Below are 22,800 nucleotides of genomic sequence, written 5' to 3'. Positions count from 1 at the left end.
GCTTCTCGTCTATCTCTGGCAATTTTAAGAGTTTCCTCAGACATCCATCGAGGTTTTTCTTTTCTTTTGGCTACAGGAATAGTCTTTGCACATTCTTCCTTGATAATATCTCTAGTTACCAACCATAGTTCTTCAGGTTTACATTCACTTGAACTCAGTAATGAATATCTATTCCTTACATGGTCTTTAAACTCTTCCGGAATATTGCTTAGATTGTATTTCGGTGCTATGAATGTTTGGGTATTTTTCTTAAGCTTTATCTGGATTTTCGATATTAACAATTCATGATCTGTACCGCAGTCAGCTCCTGGTCTTGTTTTGGCCGATAAAATAGAGCTTCTCCATCTTCTGCTTCCAATTATATAATCTATTTAATTTCTATACTGGCCATCTGGTGATGTCCATGTATACAATCGTCTATTTGGTTGCCTGAAACATGTGTTTGCAATGAACAGATTGTTGTCTTCACAGAATTCTACGAGGCGTTCTCCTGCTTCATTCCGTGCTCCTAGCCCAAATCTGCCAACAACATTTGATTCTGCTTTGTTTCCTACTTTTGCGTTCCAATCACCTATGATTATCAGCATATCTTGTTTAGGTGTCTCATCAATTTCTTCCTGAACACTGGCATAAAAACTTTCAATTTCTTCCTCATCAGCATCTGTAGTTGGGGCATAAACTTGAATGATACTTATGTTGATAGGCTTTCCCTGAAGTCTGATTGATATTATTCGGTCAGACTTTGCATTATAGCTCCTGACTGCCTTTGCTACATCTTGCCTCACTATTAAAGCAACTCAGTTTCTTCTCTTTTTGTCATTCCCTGAATAAAACACTTTGTAATTTTCTGATTGAAAATGTCCTAATCCAGTCCATTTTAATTCACTTACTCCCAGGACTGAAATGTCCACACGTTCCATTTCTTGTTTAACAATTTCAAGCTTACCCTGATTCATGCTCCTCACATTCCATGTTCCTATTATATGAGTCAAACAGCTTCGGACTTTCCTTTTGCATCTATTCATGTCAACCACTGAACGTCCTTTCGGCTTTAGTCCAATCGCATCATTAAGAACAGCGCTACTCGTACTTGTCCTCTGCTCTACCCCAGTAGCAGATTGAGTGCCATCCGACCTGGGGGTCCCATCTTCCAGCACTATATCTTTTTCATTTTGGATTGTCTCATCATAGGGTTTTCAAGGTAAAGGTTGGTCAGAAGTGGTTTACCAGTGCCTTCTTCTGCGCAGTACTAACCAGGGTTAGCCATAGTGGCACTGCCGTTGTCTACGAAAGATCTTCCGCCAGTGTCACCTTCCACTACTGCTGCTGCCCAGTAGCTAACCTTCAGGGATTCCTCTGCCCCCATCCCCATTGGAACTGCCTGTTCTCTTCTGTGGATGTGGCCATTGATCCCTTAAGGGGGTGGATGCATCTTCGTCTGGTGTCTCAGCTGTGACCATTCCGTCTTGAGTGACTCTGCTAGGAGTTTAGTCTCTTGATAGAGTCTAGACCCCTTACGGTATTGCTCTCAGCTTCCCTGACACACACAAACCCCCTCACCACGTTAAGGTGTGCGTCCAGAAGGGGGTTGTAACATCTACTTCTGCCCTATATACAAAAATCTCTCAGAGACACATACTAACCAGGGTTAGCCATTTTCTGCAGTGGTCACATGTTTTTATAACATCTACATGTTACATGTACTTCTGCCCTATGTACAAACATCTCTCAGATACACATGGCTGTCATTTTCTGCAGTGGTCATGTGTTTTCGTAACATCTACTTCCGCCCTATGTACAAAAATCTCTCATAATATAACAAAGTTGTGGAGTTACATTCCTGCTACCCTGGGATCTCCTAACTGTTTCCAGGTATGGCAAAAGGTGAACTATATTGCTCATGTTGCCTATCTAAAGGGCAGATTTAACAAAGGAGGTCAAAGGGCTGCATTTGCCAATTCTAATCTGTTTTGGGATCAGGCAAGATACTCAACCTCTTGGATTAGGGTGAGCAACTAAGGGCTAAGCACTACTGTGAGGTTTCGGAGGCTCTTTCTTGACTTCTGAGACCTCTGTTGCTTTGCCATCTGGTATAATTCAAAATCCTCTTCTGCAACAAAAGGGAAAAATCTAATTTCATAGTTAGCCATATGAGGTTATTACTGGGATCATTAACACCCCTGCTCACACGCCATCATGCCTGGGCCAAGTGTACCAGTTAAAACATAAGTACTGCACAACTCATTTTGATGGGCTTACTTTGGGTACTTCAAAGTACATTTCCTTGATCGGATGAGAGTGAGGATGAAAGAGCTCTAAGAGATCTGTGACTAGCCCAGAAGCGGCGGCGCGGCCGGGCGAGAACCGGAGCAGCCGCCCCAGGCCGCCCCAGGCCGCCCCAGGCCGCTCCCGGCCGCCAGAAGCGGCGGCACGGCCGGGCGAGGGCCGGAGCAGCCGCCCCAGGCCGCCCCAGGCCGCCCCAGGCCGCCAGAAGCGGCGGCACGGCCGGGCGAGGGCCGAAGCAGCCGCCCCAGGCCGCCCCAGGCCGCCAGAAGCGGCGGTGCGGCCGGGCGAGGGCCGGAGCAGCCGCCCCAGGCCGCTCCCGGCCGCCAGAAGCGGCGGCGCGGCCGGGCGAGGGCCGGAGCCGCCGCCCCAGGCCGCCCCAGGCCGCTCCCGGCCGCCAGAAGCGGCGGCGCGGCCAGGCGAGGGCCGGAGCAGCCGCCCCAGGCCACTCCCGGCCGCCAGAAGCGGCGGCACGGCCGGGCGAGGGCCGGAGCAGCCGCCCCAGGCCGCCCTCGGCCGCCAGAAGCGGCGACACGGCCGGGCAAGGGCCGGGGCAGCCTCCCTGCAGCTGCAGGAGGCCGCCCCAGGCCGCTCTTGGAAGCAGGAAGCGGCGTGGGCCCGGCGGCAGCGGCAGTAAGTTCCCCCCTCCCTCCTCCTCCCTCCTCCCCCTCCCCTCCCCTACCGTATTGACCCGCGTATAAGCCGAGTTCGGCTTTTTCAGCCCTTTTTTGGGGCTGAAAAACTCGGCTTATACGCGAGTATATACGGTAAACTTGATTACTTCAGGGGGGAAAAAACCATGATTGCATTGTATTGTACTCTATTGGAAACTTTATGTTCAGACTTGTGGCAGTTGAGTCTGATACAGTTGCAGTTGTTAATCTACCACTTGGCAGAGCCAACCCAGCTGACCTTATTACTGGGATACTTTCCTTCTACCGTACATCTTATTTGGATTTTGGACTGAGACGGGCATTCAGCCTCCTTTAGCAATTTACAGGAAAAGCAGGAAAAGCTTTTTGTACACATTTGAGGAAGACTCCAAGTGAGTACATAATCCTGGGTCTTGTTACAGTTTACTGAATATAGTATTTATCAAACTGGTTTTGTATATGTTTTGGATGGTTGCTGTATTGGTTTGCACTAGGACAGCTAGATTTGAGTCCAGTAGCATCTTTGAGACCAACATGATTTTGGGGGATATAAGCTTTCAAGAGCTCCCTGATGAAGGTTACACCCCAAAAAGCTTGTTGGTGCCTAAGTTGCTATTGGACTCAATTCTAGTTGCATTTGTTTTAATATTTTGCTGTGTAAGGTTTTTTACCTGCAGATTTTGTATTTATCACTTGCAATACATGTTCACATATTTTTCCTTGGCTCTTTCCTTGCTCTTGTATTATCTGCACTGTTGTGTTACAGATACAGTGGACTGCCAAAAAATAAAACAAAAAACAACCACAAATCAGTGGGTTCTATATCAAATCAAGCCTGAACTGCCCCTAGACTCTAAAATGACAAAACTGAGGCTATCATATTTTGGGCACATTATGAAAAGGCAAGAGTCACTGGAAAAGATGACCATGCTAGGAAAAGTTGAAGGCAGCAGGAAAAGAGGAAGACCCAACAAGAGATGGATTGACTCAATAAAGGAAGCCACAGCCCTCAGTTTGCAAGACCTGAACAAGGCTATCACAGATAGGATGTTTTGGAGGACTTTGATTCATAGGGTTGCCATGAGTCGGAAGAGACTTGACAGCACTGAACACACACACACAACCAGATTGACTTGAGCTTTTCATGGATGGCTGAATTTCTTGCCAAAAGAGTGGCTTCCAGTTTGTGACGGGGAAGCAGAATGTGAATTGAACATGTGGTTGCTCAAGCATCCCTATTCTGAATGTATATAGGTCCTAGCTGGCTCAGGCATTTGCCTATGTCTGCAAATCATTGCCCTCAGGAACAGGTTTGCTTGTCTCTGGGCAACCCCCAGCCCACTGTTAATGAAGTGTGTTGTGCTATTCTGAGGTGCTTACAAGGAATGAATCCAGCCCGGTCCTGGTCAAAAGTGCCCATGGATTGTGAAATGAACATGAACAATAAGGCATAATGCAAACAGAAAATCAGAGTTCGAATCCTGAATCACAATAGTTACTAAACCATTTATGATGAATGAAATGATGTAAAATAAGAGTCACTAGAAAAAGAGATCTCTTACATAATGGATGGTTGAGACCTATTCATAGTTTGATAGCTCAGTTTAATTTATTTGTTCTTTTTGGAGAGGAGAGGAAAAATACAGCTATTGATTATGCTTCAGGTTCTGTCTATGTTAATTGTATGCCGGCATATTTTCATATGTAAGTGCTGTATGTATGTGCTACCGCCGCTGACCTGCTTTTAGTAATGTGACAGGTGACGGAATAGCAGATTTATTCTTCATTATCCATTACAAATGGCATTCAATTATCGAGAATGTGGCCATTTTTTTTTGCCCCACAGTTTTCCCCCTTCCAATTATATCCTCTTTATAGGCAAGCAATTTGTAACTTTCCTCACATTTGTCTTTGTTGTTAGGGGTGCTCCAAGTGTTGTAGTATCAGCTCCTTATGACTGACTGGTGCACATACACATGCTCATCACTTGATTGCTGTACTTACCAGTTTACAATAATACTGTCTGACACTCTGTTACTTAAGTTTGCACCAGCCAAGAGCCACCGTAAGACCCCAGGAAAGACACCCTCGAGGCCCCTCTTTATACCATGTAGACTCTACCCAAACAGGATGTGTTATTTGTTGTCAAGTCACTACTGAGTAGTGGCAACCCTATGAATTAATGACCTCCAAAATGTTAAGATATGGACTGTTTGCATCCCGGACTGGTCATGGGAACCCCAGTCAATGCATGCCCCCGCCTCTCCAGGGCAAGCGGCAAGCCTAAAGCTGCCTGGAGAGGAGCGCTCTGTCATCCCGCAAGCTGGCAGTCAAGGAGCAGAAGCCAGGTCAACCCTCCAGTGAATCAGAGGGAGTCCACCGTTCGCAGTGCCCCGTTCCAGCTGCAGCCATATTGCAGGGAGCTGACAACACGCAACCACCGGCAGGGCTTCCCCCCCCCTACCCCAGAGATGTTCAGACTTAATTAGCTAAGCATTAAGAGATGTTAAGACAAACAAACAACCACCATTCCTCCGGATATGCAAAGGAATGCCTTCCCGGACATCGCAATATGCAGCCTGTCTATGAGCAGCAAAGCCCATCAATGAGAGATTCCTGATTCCCTCAGGGTTGTGCAAACCAATGGAGACAGTGTAGTCTACCAAAATGTCACACACCCCCACCCAGGAAGCCGATAGTTAATCCTTTTGTCACCTTTTGTTTAGCTTGGAAACTGAAAGGGTAATCTCATCACCCTCCCCCTCGGAAAATAGTATATCGGGGTCCCCGGGATCCATAGGTTACCTTAGGTCTTCCCTCGGCTTCCTTGCCGGTATTCTGATAGTTGGACTTTGCGTAGTCCATTCCCCCTCGCACCCCCCCGGGATTCCCTGCTATTCTGCCCTGTTTACCCAGTGTTTTAGACTACAGAGCTTTGGACATCTCCTCTTCCGGACAGGTACTGTATCGCCCGTCATCACCCCTGCCACATTGGCGACCGTCACTTTTTCTCCTCCCTTTTGCTCCTAGGATCTGTATGTGCTTGTGTATATATGTTTTGTATGTGTGTGAACATAATTAATTGACTAAGTAAAAATCTTTACACTAAATCCATTTGTGCCTTCTTCTTTCCTATTGAATCTTGGATTGGACTCCAGTAAACGTTGGTTAAACGATCCCAGGTTATGCCTCAGCCGGTTATTGAATGCTAATTTCCCCATATCATTCATAACCGAGCAATTAGGCTAACAGAATTGGTGGAGAATGCGGACATAACCCTGCATGTCTGAATGCAAAGCGAGTTGACAAGCGTGTGTATTTAGTGGGCAGACGTAGGAGGAATTTCCGAGATTCAAGGGTTTGACACAAAAGCGTGTGTGTGTGTTGCTGTGTGACTGGCTCTAGAGAGCGCTATCTTGAGGGTTGGCTTCTCCCCCTTCATCTCCATCAGCTGTGCAGTCTAAGACGCCGGTTGTGCTAGGCAAGGTCGTCTCGGGTTACTGCCGGCTACTGGTCTTGAGAGCAGGCGGTTATCTCTGGAATGCAGGAATCCTGGGGAGTCCCGCCAGGAGCTGGAAACCAAAATAAAGTCGGCGTGCAGAGGGGAAGTCAAAAGTCCGGTCCAAGGGTCAGAAGTCCGTTTAACAAAGTCTAGGAGCGTCAGCAACAAAAGTCAGAGATCCTTTTGCAACAATTGCTTTCGCAACGTCTGTCTGTTCCAAGCCTGGTTTTAAGCTGTTTCCCTTTGCCTTAGGTCTCATCCTCAGACAACTCACAGTCTTGGAGCCGTCTCCTTAGTGCCTGTAAACGCGCACTTCTCCTTTTACTTTGTAACTGCATTCTTCCTTTTTGCCTTTGCTGTTGTTGAGTGTCTTCAGGTGAGCTGGGTGGGTCCTGCTTCTGTGGAGTTACAGCTGCATCTGGTTGTGCCGAAGGAGGTGATTCTGTGTTTACTTCCAAATCCTCAGCAGGGCTGGTGTTTACTCCTACCTGTTGCCCTTCGCCCTGCCCTGCATTCTCAGCTGCCTGAGGTGCAATGCCCGTTATTTCTCCCTGCTCAGGCTCTTCCTCTGATGATGCTTCGCCTGTTGAAGCCTGGGCCATGACATCATCCCCCCCTCCAGGGCCCCCTTCCGCAAGTGTCCGCCCGGGCTTGTGAGGGTAAGTCGAGTGGAAGGCCCTAATCAGCTCGGGAGCATGGATTTGGGAGGCGGGCTCCCAGGACCGATCTTCAGGACCATACCCCTTCCAGTCGATTAGGTACTGTAATCGTCCATGCCGGCGCCGGGAGTCAAGGATTTCCGCGACCTCATATTCCTCGTGGTCATCCACCCATACTGGTGGGGGAGGACTGGGACTGGGGCGGCTAGGGTCAGAGGCTGAAGCGCGCACCAGCAGGGAACGGTGGAAAACCGGGTGGATGCGCAGAGTCTGGGGCAAGGCCAGTCGGAAAGCCACAGGGTTCACCTTTTCCAGGACTGGGAAGGGTCCAATGTAGCGGGCATCCAGTTTTCGGGAGGGCCAGGAGCTTCGTAAATGTCGAGTGGACAGCCAAACTTGATCACCTATGGTAAGGAAGTCCCCTGTTTGCCGATGGCGGTCGGTTTTGGTCTTGTAATCTTGTTTGGCCCGGTCCAATTGCTCTTGCAGGATCTGATGCTGGGCCCGAAGTTCTTGGACCCACGCATCAGTGGCGGGCACCTCAGTTCCAAGTACTGTCGATGGCAGGAATCGGGGGTGATAGCCATAATTAGCCTGGAATGGTGTCTGTCGAGTAGAGGCATGGATCGCGTTATTGTAAGCGAATTCAGCCAGTGGTACTAGTTCAGCCCAGTTATCCTGCTGATGGTTGCAGTAACAGCGGAGGTACTGCTCCAGGATGGCATTGACCCGCTCGGTTTGTCCATCTGTTTGGGGGTGGTATGCTGAAGATAAGTGTACCTGGGTGCCAAGGCTAGAATGTAAGGCACGCCAAAACCGGGAAGAAAACTGGGTCCCCCGATCCGATATGATCTTCTCCGGGAGCCCATGGAGTCGGAAGATGTTTTGTAAATACAAAGCGGCCGATTCTCATGCTGAAGGGGTCCCGCTGCAGGGAATGAAGTGGCTCATCTTAGTAAAAAGGTCCACCACCACCAGGATGCTGGTGTATGACCCAGATTTGGGTAGGTCTACAATAAAATCCATTGACACGGTGTGCCATGGCCGGGGAGGTGTGGGTAATGGTTGTAAGAGACCTGCTGGCTTGCCCGGATGGTCTTTGGCTCGTCGACACGTCTCGCAGGTATTCACATACCGAGCTACATCAGCCTGTATCCGTGGCCACCAAAAGTCCCTGGTCAATAGATGGAGGGTCCGGTAACGGCCAAAGTGTCCTGCAGGTGCCACGTCGTGGGATAGGCGCATAATTTCCCCTCGCAATGGGCCAGGTGGCACGTAAAGCCGTCCTTGGTGTAGAATTGCTGTGTGATGCAGGGTCAGGTCTGGTTTCCTGGTTGGTGTGTTATTCTGTAGCTCTTGTCGGCGTGCTTGTGCCCATGGATCCCGGAGTTGTTGTTCTCGAATCCTTTCTTGGAGTGATGGCTGTTCTGTTGTGGCTGCGAATGCGGCTGGAGGCAAGATCGTGGCTGGGGGAGTCACTGATGGGGTTGGAAGGTCATGGTCTGGTTTCCTGGATAAGGCATCTGCCCGCTTGTTCTGGGCACTGGGCACATACTTCACAACGAAGTCGAACCGGGAAAAGAAGAGGGACCATCGGATTTGCCGCTGATTCAGGCGACGGGTAGTCTGGAGGTGTTCTAGGTTCCGGTGATCAGTTTGCACCTGCACCGGATGGCGGGCTCCTTCTAAGTGGTGTCACCATACCTCAAACACCACTTTAATGGCTAGGAGTTCTCTTTCCCATATCGTATAATTTCGTTCTGGGGGAGTGAGTTGTCTTGAATAGAATGCACACGGCCGCAGGGTCCCTTCTGGCGAGGTTTGTTGTGAGAGGATAGCTCCGATGGCAGTGCTGGATGCATCGGTCTCTACGATGAATGGCCGGGTTGGGTCTGGGTGCTTCAGAATGGGACTGGTTGCAAAACAGGACTTCAAGGTCTGAAAGGCCTGATGGGCATCGGTGTCCCATTTGAATGGTTCTCGGGGCCTTAACAGGCAGGTTAAGGGAACGGAAAGGGCTGCATAGTGAGAAATGAATTGTCTATAATAGTTAGCAAAGCCCAAGAATCTTTGGAGGTCTTTACGGTTGCGCGGGCTCTGCCATTTTAGTATGGCTTCCACCTTGGATGGGTCCATCTGAATCCCCTCAGGGGAGATCCGGTGGCCTAAAAAGTCAATGGTGGTTTGATGGAAGTCACATTTCTCCAGCTTGGCATATAGGTTATGCTCTCTTAAACGTTGCAACACCGTTTGAACGTGCCTGATATGTTGGGAGGGATCTCGGGAATAAATCAAGATGTCGTCAAGGTAGACGAGTACCCAGCAGTCTAACAGGTCTCGGAAGATATCATGCATGAAGCGCTGGAAGACTGCAGGAGCATTGCAGAGCCCAAAGGGCATGACCAGGTATTCAAATTGCCCATATCTGGTGTTGAAGGCCGTCTTCCACTCATCCCCGGATCGCATTCGAATGAGGTTGTAGGCCCCCCAAAGATCTAACTTGGAAAATATTCGAGCCCCCTTTACCTGTTCGAGGAGTTCTGAAATTAGCGGCAACGGGTACCGGTCCTTGATGGTTATTTTATTGAGCGCACGGTAATTGTTGCAGAGTCGAAGTTCCCCACATTTTTTCTTTACGAAGAGAACTGGGGCAGACGTCGGGGACATGGAAGGTCGTATGAATCCACGTTTACGATTTTTTTCTAGGAAGTCCTGCAGAGCTGCTCTCTCAGGCATGGACAAGGAGTACAGGCGACTGGCGGGCAGTGGCGCTCCCGGTTGCAGATTGATGCCACAATCATACGGTCGATGCGGAGGGAGGAGATCTGCTCCTTTTTCTTCAAAGACATCTTGGTAGGTGGCGTACTCTTCAGGAAGACCGGGAAGGGGTTCGGAACTGTTGGTTGCTACCACTGTCCCAATCGTCTGCAGGTGCTTTTGGTGAGGACAAGGATCTCTAAACTGAAGTTCCTGTTCCTCCCAGTCGATACTAGGATTGTGTCGGCCCAACCAATCCATCCCCAGCACCAGCGGGAAGCGGGGCATGTGTGCTATATCTAAACATAGCTGTTCCTGGTGGCGTTGTATCCTCATAATTAGTGGCTGGGTTTCTTGCCTGACTGGCCCAGACTTCAGGGGTCTTCCATCAATGGCCTCCACCTGGATGGCCACATCTTTCTTCCGTAAGGGAACTTGGTGTTGTTGAGCAAAGGATACGTCCATATACGAGCGTGAGGCCCCAGAGTCCAAGAGTGCATGAGCCAAGATCCAGGGTCCTCCTGGTGGGAACAACTTAACAGGGATTAAGACATGTCGGGGTCCATCATTGGAAGGCCTATTGCACTCGGTTGCTCTCCCCAGGTAGCTAGGCCCACCACACCCTGGGGCTTGTAGTTTCCCGGTGCCTTGCGTTTCTCCGGGCAAGCTTGGGCATAGTGTCCTGGGTTGCCACAATATAAACAGAGGTTGGCCTGGCGCCGTCGTTCCTTTTCCTCTCGGGAGACGTGGGGCCAACCAGCCCCAATCTGCATTGGCTCTCCAAGGTCGGCCACTGACCTGCTGGGTCCAGGGCTAGGTTGGTAGGTTGGCAGTGCTGTCCGTACCACCCGACCACGTCCTCCAGAGCGGGTACGTCTCCTATCTTCGAGCCGGCCATCAATCTGCAGGCATAATTGGATCAGGGCCTCGAGGGTAGTGGGTCGGGTCACCCTTGCCACCTCGTCCAGGACTTCCTCTGACAAGCCCTCTAGGTACTGGTCTCGTAGGGCTTGATTCTGAGCTTGCAAGTCAGCGACAGCACCTGCAGTTGGGTCCATCATCCTTCCAGGGAAGCTAGGCTAGTCTCCCTGGTGGAGATGGAGGAGGAGGCGAAAGCAATGTGTGCTAGGCAAGGTCGTCTCGGGTTACTGCCGGCTACTGGTCTTGAGAGCAGGCGGTTATCTCTGGAATGCAGGAATCCGGGGGAGTCCCGCCAGGAGCTGGAAACCAAAATAAAGTCGGCGTGCAGAGGGGAAGTCAAAAGTCCGGTCCAAGGGTCAGAAGTCCGTTTAACAAAGTCTAGGAGCGTCAGCAACAAAAGTCAGAGATCCTTTTGCAACAATTGCTTTCGCAACGTCTGTCTGTTCCAAGCCTGGTTTTAAGCTGTTTCCCTTTGCCTTAGGTCTCATCCTCAGACAACTCACAGTCTTGGAGCCGTCTCCTTAGTGCCTGTAAACGTGCACTTCTCCTTTTACTTTGTAACTGCATTCTTCCTTTTTGCCTTTGCTGTTGTTGAGTGTCTTCAGGTGAGCTGGGTGGGTCCTGCTTCTGTGGAGTTACAGCTGCATCTGGTTGTGCCGAAGGAGGTGATTCTGTGTTTACTTCCAAATCCTCAGCAGGGCTGGTGTTTACTCCTACCTGTTGCCCTTCGCCCTGCCCTGCATTCTCAGCTGCCTGAGGTGCAATGCCCGTTATTTCTCCCTGCTCAGGCTCTTCCTCTGATGATGCTTCGCCTGTTGAAGCCTGGGCCATGACACCGGTCTGTGACAACGCAAGCAGGCTGTACAGCAAAGCCCTGGGAACTAAATCTTGGCAACGAGATTCCCCATTTGAACGGCTATCGGGGTTGGGATTGACAGTGTAGGGAATGCACCTAGACATCTGCACGATCTACATGCAGGCATATATAACAATTTCCCCCCCCCCCCTTGGCCCCTGGAACATTTGATAGGAAACCCAAAACTTGGCACCTCTGCCATTTCTTCCCCCCAAAGACATTTTTGTGAAATGGACCCTTTTTTTTGCGGGCAGACAAACCACACTTTTTGTTTTTTTTCTCTCTCACTCGCTCCTGACGAGGAGTGTAGTTCAGGCAAGTGAAAGCGCCTAGGGGTTTAGGATCACCCCCAATCGCCAGGACCGGTAGGAACAACGCACAGGCAGGCCATAGGAGAGCTCCCTGTTGCACGCAAAGTCTGAGTGAGCCAAAGTTCGGCTGCTTAGGATTCCCCCCCTCTTCAACACAGGCAGGCTCGAGCAGAGCTCCCTAGTGCACGAACGGACCGAGTGAATCTAGGAAAGGTTGCTCATAAGTAGAACTGATCACCTTGAGTGAACCCAGGAGAGGTTGCTCAGACAAGATCATCCAAAAATGAATTCCATCGATCCCTTTTCAAAAAACAACCAGGGCTTCCTCGTTTGGAAAAATGGCTAGCAAAGAAGGGAGAATGTCCGTGGGAAGCTGGCGCCTTTGAAGGTTCTGATCCCCTAGCCACTTTGAAAAAAGTATTGCAGGTATTTTGCGACAAAAATAGACCCTCCTCTTCGACCAAAGATAGGTACATGGCTTGGGGAATTTTAACAGCCCTCCAAGACTGTGTAGCTATGTTGCAGGAAACAGGAAAAGCTTACGATGAAGTGGAACAACTAAATGCCCGAGTCCAACAGCTGGCCGCGGAAACGCAGTCTGATACTCGAGAAACAGAGACTCACTGCGTCTCTTGTCAAATTAGAGCAGGAAAGAGATGCAGTAATAATTAAAAACACCTAGGTCAGCCAAGAACTGGAGAATGTAACTCATAAATCTGAGGCTACTCGAGCAGCCACATTCCTCATGAACCAAAATAAACAAAAATTTGAGGCCGTCTCTCACGTGGCGTGCCAAAAGGAAACAGAAGAATTAAGGCAAAAACTGGGGCTCCATCGCGCACTAATCAACACTGTGCAACCCGAACTGGGAGAAAGCTACCCGCTTTACCCCATCCTTAGCGAGTACCACCCACCGCCTGACTCTTCCACTCTCCCGGTGGAACCAGTCATAGCGCGATCAGTAACCACCACCACAGGGAAAGCGGATCCGGTCACCAAGGAAGTGACCGAGACCAGGCGCTGGAACATGGAAGAGATAAAACACATCACTTCCCACCTAGGTCCTCTTAGTAGGGACACCGTGATGGAGCAGACTTGACTGCGATAACCTTACATTGTACTCCACCCGCAGAAAAGGCACGACTCAACTCATTCATAGGCTCCCGACAATTACGGGATAAAGACTTATGGGGATGGATGAAAACTGTGTTAGAATTCCTCCGGGTGGGCGAGTCAGCAATGGCTATTTTTTGGGCTGAACGCCAGACAGGGGGAGAAGATCCTGAAGCCTACTTAGACAGGAAGAAGTTGTTGGCCCTCATATCTGATGTAGTTCTGGACAACAACGAAGGGGCGCCAGATTATGAAGATGAGGACTTTGTGGCCTCTCTGATAGAAAACCTAGATCTCTTTTTTTAAATATATATTTTTATTATTTTTCAATAATTGCTATATATCTCATTTGACAATACATCCTATATACCAATCTTTGACTTGATAAAAAATTAAAGAATTATTAGGTGTATGTCTTCAGTATTAAATATAATTAATTATAATTGACTTCCCCACCGACTTCCTCCCTCCCTACAAATATCTGGTGTCTCCTTTATATTAATATTTTCTAATCCTTATAAGTCATTATTTTAATGTTATACTTTCCCCTTATTTAATATATTTCGATAAGCAATAATAATATAATATTAATAATAAAGAGAGAAAAAAGGAAAAAATCATTTAAAAAATAAAAACAGAGACATAACAAAACACATTAACATAATTTTCTCCAGTCACTCATCTCTGTCATATAAAATGGATTAGATCTTTAAAAACTTTATATACCCCCAAGTAAAAAATTAAGTTGATATCATTTTTCCTCTACCCCCCCATTTCCCATATTAAGAGTCAAAGTGGTATTCTTCCGGCTTTCTTAACCCTTCTTTTTAAACTTTTTTCTTCTGTCTGGAGTTTCTGTTGCCATCTGCATGCTTTTTTGAAGTGGTCTCCTGTCTGTGACAATCTTTACCCATTGCTCCTTGGGCTGTTGATTCTTCTTGTATTCCTGTAGTATGGTCTGACAGCTCATTGTTTCTTGTCAAAACGTTTTTGATATCTTCCAACGAATTGATGGCATGTTTAACTTGTTTATAGGTGAAGGTAAGTCCTTGTGGTAGCAACCAGCTGTATTTTATTCCCTTGTTTCTCAGTGTCTCAGCAAAATCTTTATAGATGGCTCTCTTTTCAATCAGGTGACAAGGAATGTCTTTGAGAATTATTAACGCTGCATCATCTACACTTAGATGATTCTCCAAATGGAGTTTCATAATGATATTTTTCATCCTGATGTCAAAGAAGGAGACCAAGATCTCTCTAGCTTTTGTTTTCTGTACTCGAGTTGACAAGGGGATTCTGTATATCTTGTTTATTGCATAATTTAATTCTTGTTCATTTAAATGAAATATATCAGCAAGCGATTTTATGATGGTCTCTCTGGTGCCCCCTAGTCTTTCAGGCAAATTACGTATACGCAGGTTAGATTCTCTCTGTTGCAGGTCCAAAACAGCTAGTTGATCCTTCACTCACTCTTCCTGGAGTCGTATTGCTTCAATTTGTTGTGCTTGAGATTTCATGTCCATTTTAACTCCTTTCAATTCTTCAGTGTTGTTTTTAACTGAAAGTTCCATCTTATTCATGCCATTTTTCATTACTATAATTTAATCTTTTATTTCCTTGATCTCATTTATTATGCCATCAAATTTTTGAGTAATAATTAAAGTCATTTGTATAGCTGATTGTTCTTGTTGCATGGAAACCTGTTCAAACTTCTTCTTTAATAATTCAGTTTGCATGGCCAACATTTCCTGTATCTTTTGATGATTACTTTCCATGATTGTCTGTGGCTTTTGTATTTTCCAGACTAGTAAGTTAAATATAAGCAGGCAGCTACTAAGTTGTTAGAAGGCTCTGGCTTGGCTTTGGAGCTTGTTCCAGGAAGTATACAGGGAATTGTGAGGCAGTGGGCTTTCCGTCGACCTCACTCCAGCCAGGCAGCCGAAATAGACGCTATTTTAGCGGTCCTGGATTTCGAAGATCCATGGACCCCTATAGCCATATACTCTGACTCAGACTGGGCAGTACGTGCAGCCACCATTTGGCTACTGGTCTGGCAAAAGAACTGGCAAACCCAGGATGGGGAACCAATAGCCTACCAGCAGTGTTGGATGGATGTAGCGGCTCTTATCCAGAGGCACACACCCATCACTCACGTCTCCCATGTCAGGGGACACCAGAAAAATGATTCTGCAACTGCCTATTGGAACGACCAGGCAGATGCTGAGGCAAAAGCAGCTGCAGCGCACAAGAAGCCCTCCCCACCGCATTACATTAACACCATTTGCCCGGTAACCACTAGAAGTGCAGCCAAACGGTCCGAAGAGCAAGCTCTCATGGACCTACCATCCCTGCAAAAAGGGGATCCTGAGATCCAAGCACTAGCCTTAGCAGGAAAGGATGATACCAGACGGTATTCCATTCAGGAGCAAGGCTCCATTTTCTGGGCTATAGATGCACAGAACGAGCTGCATTGGATTGTGCCCCTGGAGGTCCGTGGTGACCTAATAAAGTTTGTCCACAAACAAGGACATTTTTGTGTGTGTGTGTGCTTATTTATAAGCATTTATAGTCCATCTGGTTTCTCTGCAGATCATATAAATCTTTTGCCTAGTCCATCTTTCTTCAAAAATAGGATTCTAGATTGAATCTTGTTTCTACTGTGAATTCGGTATTAGTGACTCATTACATGGTCTTTAGGCAGGCTTCTATCTCTCAGCCTCACCTTGTTTTGCAAATTGGGAATGATAATAAGACACACCTTCTGCCCTGACCTGGATGGCCCAGGTCATCAGATCTTGGAAGCTAAGTAGGGTTGGCAGTGGTTAATATTTGGGTGGAAGACCACCAAGGAGGTCCGCACAGGCAGGCAATGGCAAACCTCCTTTGTACGTCTCTTGCCTTGAAAACCATTTTGGGTGACCATCAGTTGGCTGCAGCCTGACAGCGCCTTCTACCACTGCTTTCTGGGGCTGTTATAAGAATTACAGCATACCAATGTATATGAAGCCCCATGAACATGCTGTATGAATGCTGAAACAGTGTGGTGTAGTCTTTAGAATGCTGGGCTGGGGATACACAGGTTCAAATCTCCACTCAGCCCTGAAGAAGACGAAGAATTGGTTTTTATACCCCGCTTTTCCTCTACCTTTAAGCAGTCTCAAAGCGGCTTACAATTGCTTTCCCTTCCCCTCCCCACAACAGACACCTTGTGAGGTAGGTGGGACTGAGAGAGTTCAGAGAGAACTGTGACTAGCCCAAGGTCAGCCAGCTGGCTTCATGTGGAGGAGCGGGGAATCAAACCAGTTCACTAGATTAGAGTCCACCGCTCGTGTGGACGTCTGGGGAACTGAACCCGATTCTCCAGATTAGAGTCCACCGCTCTTAACCACTACACCGCACAGGCTCACCGGGGGACTTTGGCCAGGTCACTCTCTTTCAGCCTAACCCTGCTGTGAGGGTAAAATGGAAGGGAAAATCGTGTAACCACCCCCAGCTCCTCAGGGGAAACATGGGATAAAAAAATGTGACAGAACAATAGATAGCATTACTAATGCCCATCACAATCTTATGGCTTAACCTCTAACTGCCCCAGCTGCATCTCTGGCTAATGAATTTCACATATGTTGACAATGAACTCTTCCTGCTCCGTCCTCTTGTGAAATTCAGTTCTCCTCCAGATGCTTCCCCTTTCTTTGAAATGCAAACTCTTCAAACGAATGCATACCTGTATCACAGCTTGCCTTCTCAGCGAGGCATGGCTACCCACCACTGAATCCATCCACTGCTTCTGGGTCTTGCAGTGTAGAGCTACACAGGGCGAAAACGCATGGTCACTTTATCCTCCTTTAATCCCTGTTTTAGCCAGGATCGAACGCACATTAAGCGAAACGCATGCGTTCGATCCAGGCTGAATCCTGGCTGAAACAGAGATTAAAGAAGGGTAAAGCGACCATGCGTTTTCGCCCACACTCTCATCTTCTTTCTCATCATAACCTGCCGCCTTCCCGTGCTTATCACAGCTGTGTTTTGGATTTATTTATTACTTACTTAAAACATTTATGCCCCCCACCTTTCCATCATAACAGGCCCTGGAGGCAGTGGGCAACAAGTTTCAAACAACCGACAATAAAAATCCCATAAAACCACAGACTAACATTTTTCTCAAGATTCTGCAGTGCTTTCTGAGAGGCCCTGGTCTTTAGAAGCATTCTGATACCCGTGATGGCAAAGTAGACAGATCTAGTAAATAAAAGAACCAGCGAAGAGTTAAAAAAAAAGGGGGGGACTGTATTACTTATATGCTATGTAAGGTCAGCATAAATAGTATGAAAACTGGTGAGTTTTAAGATTTAGTATTACAAAAGATAGTTATTAGGTATAAATCCTATATGCATTATATTGGTGATGAAAATGCTTAGATATAATAATATATGGGTAAGGCCCTCAACAATCCCTGATGAAAACTTACAAGTTGGTAATAATTATTGATGGAAAGGGGGGGCAAGGTAATAAGACAAAGGTAAAAGCTAGAAAAGATTCTGAAGTGTAAGGAAGATTAGGTTAATTCATGCCATCGTACTCCCTATTACTATGTATGGGTGTGAAAGCTGGACATTGAAGAAAGCTGATAGGAAAAAAGTAGATTCCTCTGAAATGTGGTGTTGGAGAAGAGTGTTACGGATACCGTGGACTGCCAAAAAAACAACAACAAATCAGTGGGCTATAGATCAAACCAACCCTGAACTGAATCTAGAAGCAAAAAAATGACTAAACTGAGGCTATCATATTTTGGGCACATTATGAAAAGGCAAGAGTCACTAGAAAAAACAGTCATGCTAGGAAAAGTTGAGGGCCGCAGGAAAAGAGGAAGACCCAACAAGAGATGGATTGACTCAATCAAGGAAGCCACAGCCCTCAATTTGCAAGATCTGAGCAAGGTCGTCAAAGATAGGACATTTTGGAGGACTTTCATTCATAGGGTTGCCATGAGTCAGAAGTGACTTGACGGCACTTAACACACACAAAATACAGTCATCATGATTGGAGTGTTATCATAAAAAAGGCAGTTAGCAATAACAGTATATTAGATTTTTATATTATATGATATATATTAATACATATAATATATTAATTGCACCCTGGCAAAGTATGTGTTAACATATTGTTTAGTTTGTACGGTATAATCTTAAAAATAAAAAAAAATTGTGAAAAAAGCAGCATTCCGATACTCTATCTCTGCAGCTCTCTGTATCCAGCCTGGTAAGTCTTCCTTGGAATTAAATTTTTCTTTGGCATGCTGATCCATCCTACTGCCATGTTAGGTTCTGCTTCAATCAGATTGGTTAGAAGCAGTTCTAAGATTAAACTGGTTTTATTTGATATACTAAATAACAGTCTGCTCTCCACTGACCCATCCTTCTTCCAGCTTGGCTGGCTAGGACTAGATGGAACCATTTTTGTCTTCTGAAAGAGATTGTTGTCCCCAAACCAGCCACAGATTCCACTTGTTCGGACTGCTGGTTCCCTGAAATGTCTTGTATAAAGTTACTTTGTGCACTCCTGCAACCCTGGTAGCCAAAGTCGAAGGCTCTGGTCGCTAGAGGGAGGGCATCTTGGCCATCTTCTGGGCATGGAGTAGGGGTCACTGTGTGTGTGTGTGTGTGGGGGGGGGAAGGTAGTTTCTAATTTCCTGCATTGTGCAGGGGGTTGGACTAGATGACCCTGGGGATCCCTTCCAACTCTATGAGTCTAGTTTTCCTTTTGTCGAAATTCTGATTACCTAAATCTTCAGGTCATCTGCAAGGACAGTCAGGAGAATCTGACTTTGCCTTAAGGACAAGCCAAAGAAAGTTCCTTCATTCAAGTTGTTCAAAAGTGCTGGTATTATTTTAGCAAGAGACAGGGAGAGGAGTGGAAAACCAATGGTTGCCTCTATGTCCGTGATCAGATGAGATCAAGCTAGGCTCACCACACCGCTAATGGTAGAACAGCACCAGTGGCTGGATCTGGAAGCTCGGTCTTCTGCACTGTAAAGCCACTAAAACAGGGATTTGTTAGTTTGTTTGTTTTATACCCTGCCCTCACTCCCTGGCCAAAGCCAGGCTCAGGGCGGCTCACAGCATACATTCCAACAATAAAATCAATAAAATACAATGAAAACCTCATAATAAAACCATAAAACATACGATCTCAGAACATCAGAATAAATAAAGGAGGCGATGGTGATCATAACCAAAAAACAAAACAAAACAAAACCACACACGCGCTGTGGCTTACCAGCAGCCATGGTCCCTGGCTTACCAGCTGTTTCCTTGGCTTACCAGCAGCCAGGGAAACTAGTCTGGAGATCAGTTGTAATTCTGGGGGGGGGGGGGGCGGGATCCAGGTCCCACCTGGTGGTTGGCAACCCTAGTATCCTATGCAGAGTCCGATGCTGTTGAAATCAATCCTGTGTAGCGCTGCACTCTGCGCAGGATTGCAAAGGACTAGGTTTGCCTAGGATTGCACTGTCAGTCATTTATAGGGTTGCCAACCTCCAGGTACTAAGCAAAACAGATAAGCACTGATGGCTACAACAGCAATATAATGCAAGGAATAGTCCAAATGTACAAACAAAAAATACATAGGTACATCTTATAGTGAAAGTCCCAAAGCAGAATGAAACTGAAGGCACCCCGGCACAAGTTCACACTGTTCGTGTAGCAGAAACGAAAGCCCAGAGATGTGTTCCACGCGGAGGGGACACAAGTAGGGTTTATAGATGTAAAGCTAGATCCCGAGATGGGAACCCGGCATAAACTCCCATTTTGCCGCAGCTTTTTCCATCGGGAATGTATTTTACATGGCGTGAGATGGATGTCTATCAAGACGCCAGAGAAGTATGTAACTCACAGTTCAAACGGATAGCTTCTAGCAATCAGTGCTTGTCTGTTTTGATTGTGTGTGTGTAAAGTGCCATCAAGTCGCAGCTGACTTATGGCGACCCCTTTTGGGGTTTTCATGGCAAGAGACTAACAGAGGTGGTTTGCCAGTGCCTTCCTCTGCACAGCAACCCTGGTATTCCTTGGTGGTCTCCCATCCAAATACTAACCAGGGCTGACCCTGCTTAGCTTCTGAGATCTGACGAGATCAGGCTAGCCTGGGCCATCCAGGTCAGGGCCTGTTTTGATTAACCCCTGTAAATAAGCACAAGGAATTGTTTTGAACCTCCAGGTACTAGCTGGAGATCTCCTGCTATTAACTGATCTCCAGCCGCTAGAGATCAGGTCATCTGGAGAAAATGGCCGCTTTGGCGATTGGACTCTATGGCATCAAAGTCCCTCCCCTCCCCAAGCCCCGCCCTCCTCAGGCTCCGCCCCCAAAAACCTCCCACCCGTAGCGAAGAGGGACCTGGCAACACTAATCATGCATGATGCAGAGAGTTAACTGTCCCCCACGGGAGGTGGCTGAGCACTGTATCACCTGCTCTGAAAGTAAACCATTTGGGCTGCGAGAGTGAAAGGCGACTCCAGTTTTAGTTCAGAAAAAAATTAGAGAGCTCCAGCTGTCAGGAGCTACGGAATCACTGCTCTAAACCAGACTAAGGCTCTATAAGGGCACGTCTTCATGCTACATTGGGTTTCTTGAATAATGCATTTCATTATATTATGAATTGTACTAATGCATACCGCAAATTGTTTTTCCTTGTACAAAGGCTGCCACAAACACCTATGCAGCAGAAGGAACATGATACATAACAAACATTATCCCACACGCAAGCTCGCCCAGCTACCGAAAAGCTAATAAAAGATTGCTTGAGTAATTTGTGCAATATTTCCTATCCCAGTAATTAAGGAACAATGATCAATTTAAGCAGCCATTTGTCTTCCAGAAAGCCCTTCGAGGGAGAAAGGAAATGAAATGAGTTTTAACCTCTGTTTCAAGCCTTATGTAAACACTCGGTTAGTCTGCGGCTCCAACAGCTTTGCCGATATTTTGGGGACCGGAATATTAGCCGCCGTCGATAGAAATGGACGGTTAGGACTTGGAGTCATGACGGTGCTTCAAAACAAAACCACTCACCTCCCTGCAGAAATTCTACGCTCAATCCTTTCCAGCACACTCAATACGCGGGAAGAGTTTGAAGATCCACAGATAAAGCTATTACCTCTTTTATCTGGAATTCTTCTACCTAAGCTCTTGGTCTTGTGGCTCAGGGGCAGGGGGAAGGAGGCAAGGTTCAGTGGTTGACCATCTGCTTTGCTTGTACAAGATCCCAGGTTCGATCCCTAGGGTTGCCGAGCCTGAGGAGGGAGGGGTTTGGAGAGGGGAGGGACTTCAATGCCATAGCATCCAATTGCCAAAGTGGCCATTTTCTCCAGGTGGACTGAACTCTATCAGCTGGATATCAGTTATAATAGGGGGAGATCTCCAGCCACAACCTGGAGGTACTAGCTGGAGATCTCCTTCTATTACAACCGATTTCCAGCCGATAGAGATCGGTTCACCTAGAGCAGGGGTCGGCAAACTCATTAGTCAAAAGAGCCAAATATCAACAGTACAACGATTGAGATTTCTTTTGAGAGCCAAATTTCTTAAACTTAAACTATATAGGTAGGTACACTGTTTATTAACTTAATAAACTTTAATTAAAGTTTTAAGTCTTAATTAAACTATAGGTACACTGCCATTTCCCCCTCCCCGTCTGGAGTCCTCGTCTGGAGGCCTGGTCTACCGTCCTAAAAGCCTATTGGTAGACCTGGCCTCCGGCTGAGTCCCATTGGGAGGCCAGGTCTACCCATTGGCTTTCTTGGCAGTAGACCTGGCCTCCGGAGGCCCATAGAAGCCAACTGGTAGACCTGGCCTCTGAAGGGGGACTTTTCCCCTCCTCGGAGTCCAGGTCTACCTCCAAGAAAGCCAGTGGGTAGACATGGCCTCCCAATGGGACTCAGCTGGAGGCCAGGTCTACCAAAGGAAGCCCGCCCCACCCAACAGCTGATAGGCGGGCGGGGTGGGCAGGAACCGCCGAGCTGCCTGCCCAGCAATCGCGCGGCTAGAGGGGAGGGGAGGCTTTAGCCTCCCAACCATTGAGGGCAAGGGAAAGGGGGATCTGGCCATTCTCCATGGCGGGGGGGGGGGAGACAGCGCGCCCGCTCGCCTGCTCTCTCGCGCTCGCTTGCTCTCTCTCTCTCTCTCTCTCTCAGGAGCGCCGGCTCCACAGCCCAGCTGCCGGCGCGAGCGGGCATGAGAGCAGGGGCTCCGAACCAAGTTCGGAGAGCCTCACTCAACGGCCCAAAGAGCTGCATGCGGCTCGGGAGCTGCAGTTTGCAGACCCCTGACCTAGAGAAAAAGGCCACTTTGTCAATGGGACTCTAAGTCCCTCCTCTCTCCAAGCCCCACCCTCCTTAGGCTCTGCCCCAAAAATCTACAGGTATATGCCAACCTGGAGCCTGCAACCCTAGTCCTGATGCATACCTATTCTCTCTAGGATCAGATGAGTATGCCGAATATATTAGGTGCTTTGGAACACAGGCAGGATGGTGCTGCTGCAGTCGTCTTGTTTGTGGGCTTCCTAGAGGCACCTCGTTGGCCACTATGTGAACCGACTGCTGGATTTGATGGGCCTTGGTCTGATCCAGCACTGCTTTTCTTATGCTCTTATGTATGTTACCTTGCAGTTATCAGGTGGCCAAGTGTAGACTTTTGTGTACACATTTACAAATATGTCTTTCAAGCCTTCTCTTAAAAGATCGAATCAACATGTTGTTTG

At 47.5% G+C, this 22,800-nt stretch overlaps 1 protein-coding gene across 1 annotated transcript in view; it reads right to left on the bottom strand.

Annotated features, from left to right (window-relative positions):
• The window catches only part of SPATA16 (spermatogenesis associated 16), a 171,165-nt gene that overhangs the window by 111,673 nt on the left and 36,692 nt on the right, over positions 1–22,800 (bottom strand). The gene's annotated exons all lie outside the window — the stretch shown is intronic.

This window comes from Euleptes europaea, chromosome 5, assembly GCF_029931775.1.
Source record: "Euleptes europaea isolate rEulEur1 chromosome 5, rEulEur1.hap1, whole genome shotgun sequence".
In the NCBI taxonomy this organism is placed as follows: Eukaryota; Metazoa; Chordata; class Lepidosauria; order Squamata; family Sphaerodactylidae; genus Euleptes; species Euleptes europaea.
This window is presented reverse-complemented; position numbering and strand designations above follow the sequence as displayed.